At 35.5% G+C, this 10,189-nt stretch overlaps 1 long non-coding RNA gene across 1 annotated transcript; it reads left to right on the top strand.

Annotated features, from left to right (window-relative positions):
* Nucleotides 1-3,637: 3,637 nt before the first annotated feature.
* Nucleotides 3,638-7,961, top strand: LOC131854441 (uncharacterized). The gene is made up of 3 exons (XR_009358052.1): nucleotides 3,638-3,823; nucleotides 6,080-6,136; nucleotides 7,409-7,961. It is a non-coding gene; the product is annotated as an uncharacterized LOC131854441 (long non-coding RNA).
* The last annotated feature ends 2,228 nt before the right edge of the window (nucleotides 7,962-10,189 follow it).

The raw sequence follows: 10,189 nt of genomic DNA on the forward strand, positions 1-10,189 counted from the left end.
TCTTTTCTTTTAATTGTTAAGTTAGTTAGGTTATATATATATATATATATATTTTACGATTTTAGTATAGTAGTGTGTCTGTTTGTTTTTGTTGATTCTTTTATTCTCTCTTTCTCTCTTAATTAAATAGGTTACATTTGTACATATACTTAGGTTAGGTTAGTTAGGTTAAGTTTCCTTTGTTTTGTTGTTTTTGTTTGTTTTGTTGTTGCGCTGAGGTGGATTTTGGTGGACTCCGGGAGTGACGGCCTGTTTTTTTCCAGGGGAAGCCCTGGAGCAGCTTGTGGAGGCGCTAGCCTCCGTATTACCCGCCCGACTTCGGTTGGGCGCGTCTCTCTTGGCGCCGATTTGAGGATTTTTTTTCTACCCGTCCCCGCCGGGGGGAAATATGTTAGAGCTGGAATTTTTTGACATTTATTGGCGGACGCCGACACATATTTGGACAGGTATAAATATAGCGTCGTTCGACGCGCTCGAAAAATATTCTTGTGTCGAGCGAAACTAGAGTGCCGAAGCGGCCGCTCTGAACACCCCCGCCTCCGAAAAAAAGAGCTCCCTAAAATCCTTGCCCGTCGTCCACGATTCCGTGGGCGTGATCGGCTTATCTGAAAAAAAAAAAAAAACGTTCGCGTTTTATGGATTTGTGGCCGTCTTAAAAGCACGGAATGACCTATAATCAAATGAATATAAAAAAAATTGACGGAGAGAGCTTTTTGATAGACATTTCGAAATCAAAAAGCTGGAGGCGCAGGTGGAAATTAGGCGCTTTTTTTTTTTTGTTTTTTGCTATAAAAAAATCGAAGTTTTGAAAATTTTCGATTGATAATAGTTCATTCCATGCGTTTACATATATTGAGTGTGCCCTGTAAATTTCAAGTAATTCGGTCCAGCCGTTTCTGAGATACAATGGAGGAAAGTTTGAAAAACACAGTTTTGAGAAAAACGCGTTTAAAGTTTCAAGTCCGTTAAAAACTATTAAAATATCAACTTACTCTCAATCGGCGATGCCTGGTCCATAGAGTATTCCTTCCTCTTCCTCGTGAAACTCTTTTAAAGCAGATTGTTCAGCTCTTGAGTCAATCCAGAGATGGCTTGTTTAACGACATCACTTACGCGCCGCTCAGAGCGTAAGATTCGCTTTTCATCCCGTTTCTCAACATACGCTTGGGCTTCACGACCAACAGGGCATCCCATAATCGACATAACTTTTAAAATACCTTGAAAACCTTCATTAAAGATAATAACTGCTAAGTAGCTAGCAATTTCAACAACTTTTGCTACCAGAATGAAGATGTTTAGGAGCGAAAGTCCAAATCAAAGAATTCAAAGATTCGTTATTGTTTTGTGTCTCTGCTCCTAAACAACGAATTAATAATTCGTCTTTCGATAAATCTTCGAAAACCGGTTTGATAGCTTCTTGGACTTGCGGAATTAGAGGTGGTTATCGTGATGAAATTGGTCCAGTTCATTATTAGCTTCAGCCTTACGCCATTTACACCAACTGTCTTCGCCTTCTGGACAAAATTGATGCTGAGGTTTCCACTATGCCCAACTTTCTTTTTTTACTACGACCAGGATGAACATTTCCACTCGTACTTCCTTTCCGTCCACTCATTATGAAAAAAAATAATTTGTAGCTGTTGCTCTCTTCGAAGTTCAACCAAGACTAAAATAACTTCGGTAAAATATTATAACAATAGAAATTTCTGTTTAAGTCTGTAGAAACGTGTCTAAACTTGTATAAACAAATATATTAATAAAAGGGAGGCCAGGTATAAAGCCGACGGTACACAATAGGCCCGGTCTCTAACTGCCAACTCACCGCTCCGAACCGCTCTTTCTTTTACCTGCTGTATCTTTAAAACGACTTCGAATTTTCTAAAATCGCTTTACTACCGTATTCTAGACATGTATATATATAGATATAGCAATTTATGAAAAAAAAAAAATCGATTTTTTCAACCCATCACATAGGAAGACCCACTTAAGGAAAACAAAATTAAGAAAAGTAACAAAGTTATTTAATTATCGACTAATCAACTATTTAACAACAAAAACATATATCTTTATTCTACTACTAGTAGGACTAGGACCACATTATTAAAAAAAAAACATTATTGAGCGGCATTTCCCCTGACTTTGGGTAATGCTGCCCAGGGTACAGGGCATTGACGCTCGAACGTGTTTTTTGAAATATTACCAGGAAAATACATTAGTTAAAGAATCAAGAGTATCAACATAATAAAAAATAAAAATACGTGCAAATCATTACTTTAGTGAAGGCTTTTCTAACTACATATCTACATATGATTCTGATTAACAAAATTCTTCTTGTAACTGTTACTTGCTTAATTTTATATTAATTTTCATAAAATTCAAATAACTTGATTCATTTTGTATAGTTTTATATAACATTTGACTTTCCTTAAATTAACACGTTTCTACACTTTATATTTTACTGTAGCAAATATTGTGATGAACTCTATTATTTTAAAATAAATAAACAATGACTTTGTTGTATACTATGTAGTGATGTACAGACTTTGTTGCATATAAGCACAAATGACATAATGTATCTAGGAAGTAATTTCATTTACAGACAAGGACGAGATCATAACTTATGGTACTGGAGATCAATTGTATATTAAAGTAGAACATGACCATCTTCCACTCTACGATTCAAAAGGTGTACTCGAAGTGAGAAGTATGTGATATATATTTTATTAAAAAGTAGGCAACGCTCAAACTGACTGACTGACTGACCACATGTTAGAATAACACCGAGCCCGAGTATGAGGGAATACGGTATACGGTACCTAAGAGTGCCAAATCAGTCGGTCTACCAGAAAGCTGACAGTTACCTTAATATGTATAATCATGTGAATTAAACCACTCAAGCTATCCGATATCGCAGTCAGACATCACTGCTTGAACAACACCACTCTTTTTAATAGATAAAATGTTTTATGTCAGTCACCGTCGTGAATTTCACAGGATTTAACCACGACGGTTTTCAGGGCAGATCGTGTGTCGGTCAACCGGATATGACATTGCTAGCAATGGGGTCACTAATCCATTATTACCAATCCTCCCTCTCCCCTGAATGGTGAATGGTGCTCCCGCCTGCGCTAACAGGGGGAACCAGTGGAGTATGATTGGGTGAGCTGAAAGTCAGGTCCAAATCTATCGTGACAAAGTGGAATCATTAGGAATGAACTACTGAGGGTTAGGGGTGGCCACACGGAGTTCAACCTGACCTTGTACTTTGCAAGCAATGAGGCTACTAGTATGCCAATAATATCAATTATAATCCCAATTATATTGTGTCGAGGTTGGTTGACTTCCTGCCCTACCGTACGAATCTGATTGTAAACAAAAAACTTTCTGTGTCGTTTTATATATCTGACTTACTCTCCGGAAATAGACATACGAATAGCAATCCAATTTAACCCGAGAGGTGATGGTCATATTGGATTGAGATATAGATAGTAGGTACTCAGAGAAATATGGCCTTATTGCGTTTGATACAACGTTGATATTTAACAATGCCTCAATTTCATATAGGATTACAGTTGTAACCATGTTTATTCTCATTGGTGTTATTCACTATATAATACTTATTAATTTTCAGAGAGTCTACAAAATAACAAGAGTTACGATATAGTATTAAATCGTGGTATTTACGAAGTCAATTTGACGATATACTTTACTGTAATAAATTTAACAGATGCCGACAACAATTACATTTACTATTCTAGTGTTACGTATGATGGAAGGAAATTTAATAACACAGTGTTCCAGTTATATTTTGGGGGACCTAACGGTAATTTCCATTATAGTACTTAAACAATATGTTAAGATACATTATGGAGACACAAATAAATTATTCTCATTCTCCGGCGATGACTTCCTACGACTCTCATGGTCGCTGGTCTGACCGTTTATTTATTTATACATTTTTATGGATCACCAACTTAAGATACAGCATCATGCATCAATATAAGGACTAGTGTTTTACTATATGACTATTAGTACATTACAGGTAACCACAACATGCTACATTATACATATGTTCACAACTATACACTACATACGTACAACTCCCTTTTTTTATTAATATGGGGAAAATCCCTCATGGAGACCGTCCGTCTCAGAGGTAGGACGGAAGGGTAATGTGAGACTCCTATTCATTAAAAACCCCACGGCATTATAGGCCCCGGCCATAGTGCCGGGGTCGCGGGAACGAGTTCGCAATCGACCGTGACCTCTTCGGTTGTCGCGGCGTTGGTTGCCCGCATGCGGGCCTCCTCAACGCGTGAGAGAAACTCTTCCCAGTTCCCTCACCTCCTCCCACCCTGGGGGAGACGCACCAGAATACGGGAAGCGCCTCCCCCATCTCAGTTCCGGCGTCCAGTGTGGACGGCAGACTTGAATCCTGAGACTGCCGGCCACACAGAGCCACCCGCTCCTCACATGTCTCTACAACAAGTAGAGTACGATAGGAGCAGCCCACCACCGCGACGCTTAACGGCCCCCACCTGGACCCCTTGTCCCTAGCCTGCTCCGCATCTCTAGTCGGCCTATTCGCCACTATGGTGTAGCGTAGTGGTTACCCTCATCAATGCAGCGTTATATATGATGGATGAGGTGTCGCTACATAATATATTATTTATTGTAGTATGTATAGGTAGTAAGTATACCGGTAAAATAATTGTACGAATTTATTGTACACTAGCTGTTCCCGCGATTTCGTCAGCGTGGAATTTAACATTATTTTTCGAAAATAAAAGTAGCCAAAGTTACTCCTTATTACATCAGCTACCTGCCAAAAAAAGTCCCGTCAAAATCGGTCCAGCCATTTCAGAGATTATCCGGAACAAACAGACAGACAAAAATTCTATAAAATGTCATTTTGGTGTGTTGTCTAATGTCATTTTTTACTTCATGCATTTGAATATAAATACAGACATTTATATTCATACGCATGTAGTAAAAAAAGGTTATATCAATATTACAAACAGACACTCCAATTTAATTTATATGTGTAGATTAATAAGTTTATTAGTAGTTTGCTACATGGCTTATTAGTAACGCGTACAGTCGACGCGAAGTCGGGACGTAGACTAATTTTACACTTAATTTCAATCTATGTTAGTGGAGAGGTAAACTAATGGAAGGGTCTTAAATGTTGACAGAAATATTACAAGTGTAGGCACAATAGTAATGATAACCCGAAGGCATTATTACCATACCGCGCGGAGCGTACCAGAACCATACACTGCTCAGCCACCGTTCCCCGCGGACTTATCCACGGCGATGGGGGACCTAACAATGATATACGAGGAGGACTTACTAGGAGGTTGGCCGACCTAGCACTCGTCATACCAACAGGTGAAACAAGAGTAGTAACTCTTGTTTTACCTGTTGGTTGATATAAATCTACTTATTTCTAACCAACTTGCAATAAACTACTACCCTAAATCCTACTCCTATTTTTATCCATCAAATCTGGGGGTAGCATCAACAAAACGAGAGTCGTTCGTTGTACGTCGCGTCGAGCACACGCAAATCAGCATATTCTCCGCGAATCAACGTAAACGGAACCATCAGCCGCGATTTTCACGCAATCATCTTATTAGTGCATCATTCAGTGAAAATCGTCGTAGTGTTGTATATAAGTTGTATATATAAGACCTGCACGCGTGGACGACACGAACCAGGTTTGTCCTTAGTTTCCCTTTTTTACCCAACACCTGTCTTATCAATACAAACATAGACCAGTTCCTAATAAATGCTGCTGTAACCATGCTGAAGCTTTCAGAAAATTGTTCTCGGCCTCATAACTACATCCTGTACCTAAAAAAAATAACGGATGGAGTCCAATATATTATGTTGTACGAAAGAACGTTATAGGTATCCATACCTAACCTAACACTGTCACAGCTTTAGGTTGGCTGAACGCAATCTTTTTCTGAGATATTGCTCACTTTTTTATTACAAGTGCAGTAAAAATTTTATTTAGCAAAATTAACTGCTTCTGATAATACAAACAACCTAACCCAATTTATCCTATTTTCAGAAGAGCCCAAAAATAAGTCGTGTTCGTATCATTATAAGATAAATTGGAAAAATAGTGGTGAGTAACTATAGACATAGACATTGCTTGTATATAAGCTGCATTTCTGCTAGTGTTAATTATTCTGATAATAAAAGAACTTCTAGTCTTAATAGTATTAATATTATAGTAATAGTAAAAATAAATTATTTAATTTTCTTCTGAAAAATGAGTTATAACTGTATTGCATTGTATTAGTATTATATATATTTAACATTAATGTATGACATTATATAATATCAGGTATACTATATATATTATTATTTGTATATATTTATTTGCATTTCATATGTGTTATATAATATTTATTAGTAACTTTGTGTTTGTTTTTGACATAACTGCCCCACAACGCTTTCTGTATACCTAAAGGTTAGCTGGTGGAGAATGCCATATGGCATTAAGCTCGCCTTTGTACAAGTTTTTTTTGTGCATTAAAGAATAAATAAATAAATAAATATTATACTTAGTATATTATAATTTGGTAGAATTATTTATGTATCGATATCCGTAGTTGTTCAACAAATACTTTTTGTAGATGTAAAAAGGACATGATTAATGTCCTTTTTTATAAAAGTAACTGCGATTTCGTAAATTTTGTGTATCTTAAAGGATATGTGAAGTATGTGTTTGAAATTACATATGTACCTATTTGAAAATTTTTTCGTAGGTATGTGTTATAAAAGTATGTTATTTATATTGTATGTTTATATATAAGCAATAATAATAAAAGATAAGTTGTTGTGATATAATACGAGTATATATTCACATCAAATTTCGTTACCATTTGATAATTTGTTCTTATGTTATCACATAAAGTGTTAATAATTATTAACATTTTATGTGATTATTTACCAAAACGATATTTTCATATACAATTCCTTATATTTTGACCTCCTATCCGTATACAATGCTATCTCCTTGCTCAATAGGGATCTCGATTCTATTTGTGAATGGGCTAAGGCGTATGGTCTGTTTGTTAATAGAGGAGCGAGGGGGAATAGCGCTCGCCGGGTAATGGCGCTCACCTCTGTAACTCTAAAATGGAATGTAGCAACACGCCACGTTGCTTAAACCACGAGGATAGGTTAAGGTTAATTGCTGTCTTTTAGAGGCCTAAAAGCCTCTGCAAATGCAAACAGACAGTCAACTTGCGTCATATGATCGTGAAGTGCGGATTCTCGTTTGTGGCCACACTGATCTAATTTTTGCAAGTGTTTTATGGCGGTAAGTCTAGGGGTTATACCGCTCACCTGAGCGCCATTACCGCTTTGTGACTTTTTTTTATTATTGTAGATATGCTAAGAAAACGTCAAAGGATCGCCGCTAAAATTGTTAGACCCGAAAAAACCTTAAATCTGCTAAAACTATGATTAAAATAAGTTTGTCCAAAAGAAAGAAAAAAACATGGTAGGTACAAAAATCTTAAAAGAAAAAATTACATGAAAATCTTCAGATAGTGAAGATAAAGAGCACCTTTGCGACAACGGCAGTGACGACAAAATGAATGTGGATGATATAAATTATAACAAATGTATTATTTAATAGGAATTTGTAAAAAAAAATAATTCTGGTATCGCTGCACCATCTGCGGACTGTGGGCTCACGCTACATGCTCAGGGTGGGATTCGCAATTAGATACATACGTGATTTAAATATCCAAGGATAAAATATTTTTATTTCTAATTTGTCTTACCTCTAATAATAATAATTATTTCATGTTATATTACAATAATTGAAGTTGATTTGACATCTAAGCCTGTACTATATTTATTCAAATGAAAAAGGCTAATTTTATATAGAAATGGAGATAATTGAGGATTGTAGATTTTACTTTTATTATATAAGATTGATCTTGTGAATATTTCTTTAATTAATATATTTTACTGTTTTTTAGACATCACATTGTTGGTTACTCGATAATTAAAAACTTTGTTACTTTTCTTAATTTTGATTTGCAATAAATAATTTATAAAATACACCATGTTTTCCATAAGTGAACGCCATTCATCGTTCTTCTCCTACTTATAAATCACAATCCATCATTATGGTTTTTTTGTTTTTGAACTCTTTAGTATTATTAAATGATGTGTCTTTTGACGTACATTGTTATTAATTAATTCAATAAACGGTTACTACAAACTATAAATCATTATTTTAATGTATAAAATGTTGGCGACGAGGACATAAAATGGATAAAGAACAATTTGAACAGTTCCTGCAATTAACTGAAGTAATAAAAATTTTAGCTACGACTGTGAGGTACTTGCCTCACATTAACAGAGTAACTATAGTGGTGTCCAAGTAAATAACATAGAAAATATTGATTAACAAAATATATTAAATACTAGCTATTCCCGCGACTTCGTCCGCGTGGAATTTATTTTTATACATTTTTTAAATAAAAAAAATATAAAATAAAAGTATCCTAAGTTACTCCTTGTTACAAAGCTACCTGCCAAAAAAAGTCCCATCAAAAGCGGTCCAGCCATTTCAGAGATTAGCCGGAACAAACAGACCGACAGTCAGACAGACCAAAATTATAAAAAATGTTATTTTGGTATATGTACCGTGTATTTTCATATTCATATACATCTAGTAAAAAACTGTTATTTGAATATTACAAACAGACACTCCAATTTTATTTATATGTATATATGTATAGATAATACATAATAATATAACATCAACATGACGAAAGACAAGATGACACACTCTCTTTTCAAAGTATAGTAACATACTTCGTCTGCCATACCAGCCAGACTAGTCATCGATTGCTAACCTCGTTCTAACACTCTTCCTCAATCGTTGCCTTCAGACTTACTCTCAGTAGCATACTCCTCACTACTCTCTCACACACAAAGTCTCTCACTCTATCGCTATAGCAGATTGACAAAGTCTATCTGAAACCTTACCCAACATCCTTGGACATGTTTGGTTTGGTGATGGACATATTGCCTCAACGGTTGATATATTTGCCATACATCGACTTTCTATAGCAGATTGACTATCATCACAGACCTTGTCGTTCATCTGTAATATACAAGTCGCAAACTTTTCGTACCTTCAAGATGATAACGAAGAGATCGTTGCAAAATTGACTCTTCTTAACATCATCATTTTGTCTAAAATAAAATTATTATTATTATTTACTTAGTACATTGTTTTAAGGTTTTTGATTTTCACAAAGTTATGTACATTTATAACTAAGTTAATTATTTTTACTAAATACATCATAATTTTTATGTTTCTCATTCAATCATACTTACATATCCTACATACACTTGACTGATGAGTAATGATATTCAATTTTAAATAATTTGTAATAACATAATCAGAACATGTTTGCAGTAATTTATTGAAGAGTTTAGTACTAATTCTTCTCCTTTAATTATCAGTAGACAGCCACTGCTGAATCGATTATTACTCCAAGGGTATAATAGGTTACTTTTGGAATAGTAAGGGTATCGAACCATCGGAGTAAGTTCTGTTCAGAGTAGACGTGGGTACCATTCCATTATCACCTTTAAAAAAATCGCAGTAGACTGCATATCATGTGGCAATCGTAATGTGACAAATATACTGAAAAAAAAAATGACTATCTACTGGCCGGGGCATTATGATGTTGATGACCGGAACAGCTGATTGGGGCTCTAGGGTTGTGCAAAGTAACATAATTCTAAATTAGTTTTGGATGTAGGCATGCTAAATGCATTTCATTGAAGTGTAGTTATACTTCAAAAAACCATCGGAGGTGCTATATAACCAAGGGCAGGCCCCGTGGTTTTTGTATTGATATACCCTTTCCGTTACACCACTGTCCATTTTTGCGACGGTATTAAATGTTTTTTCATAATCAATCCCTTTCTTTTGAGAGTAGCCAACAGCAACAAGTCTAGAAAGCTAGATATAATATATTTGTCGGTAGACCCATCAGAGTTTCGCTTGATTTTATAAACCCACTAGCGGTACCCGCGATTTGGTCCGCGTAAAATAGTGACCTTGACCGAGTAATGAAAAAAATATTTAATGACCTAACCCAATAGAAAGCCAAAGGAATAAAATTCATGGTTGCAG

Source organism: Achroia grisella, unplaced genomic scaffold, assembly GCF_030625045.1.
Source record: "Achroia grisella isolate CSIRO2021 unplaced genomic scaffold, CSIRO_AGI_Agris_v1 utg1186, whole genome shotgun sequence".
Taxonomy (NCBI): domain Eukaryota; kingdom Metazoa; phylum Arthropoda; class Insecta; order Lepidoptera; family Pyralidae; genus Achroia; species Achroia grisella.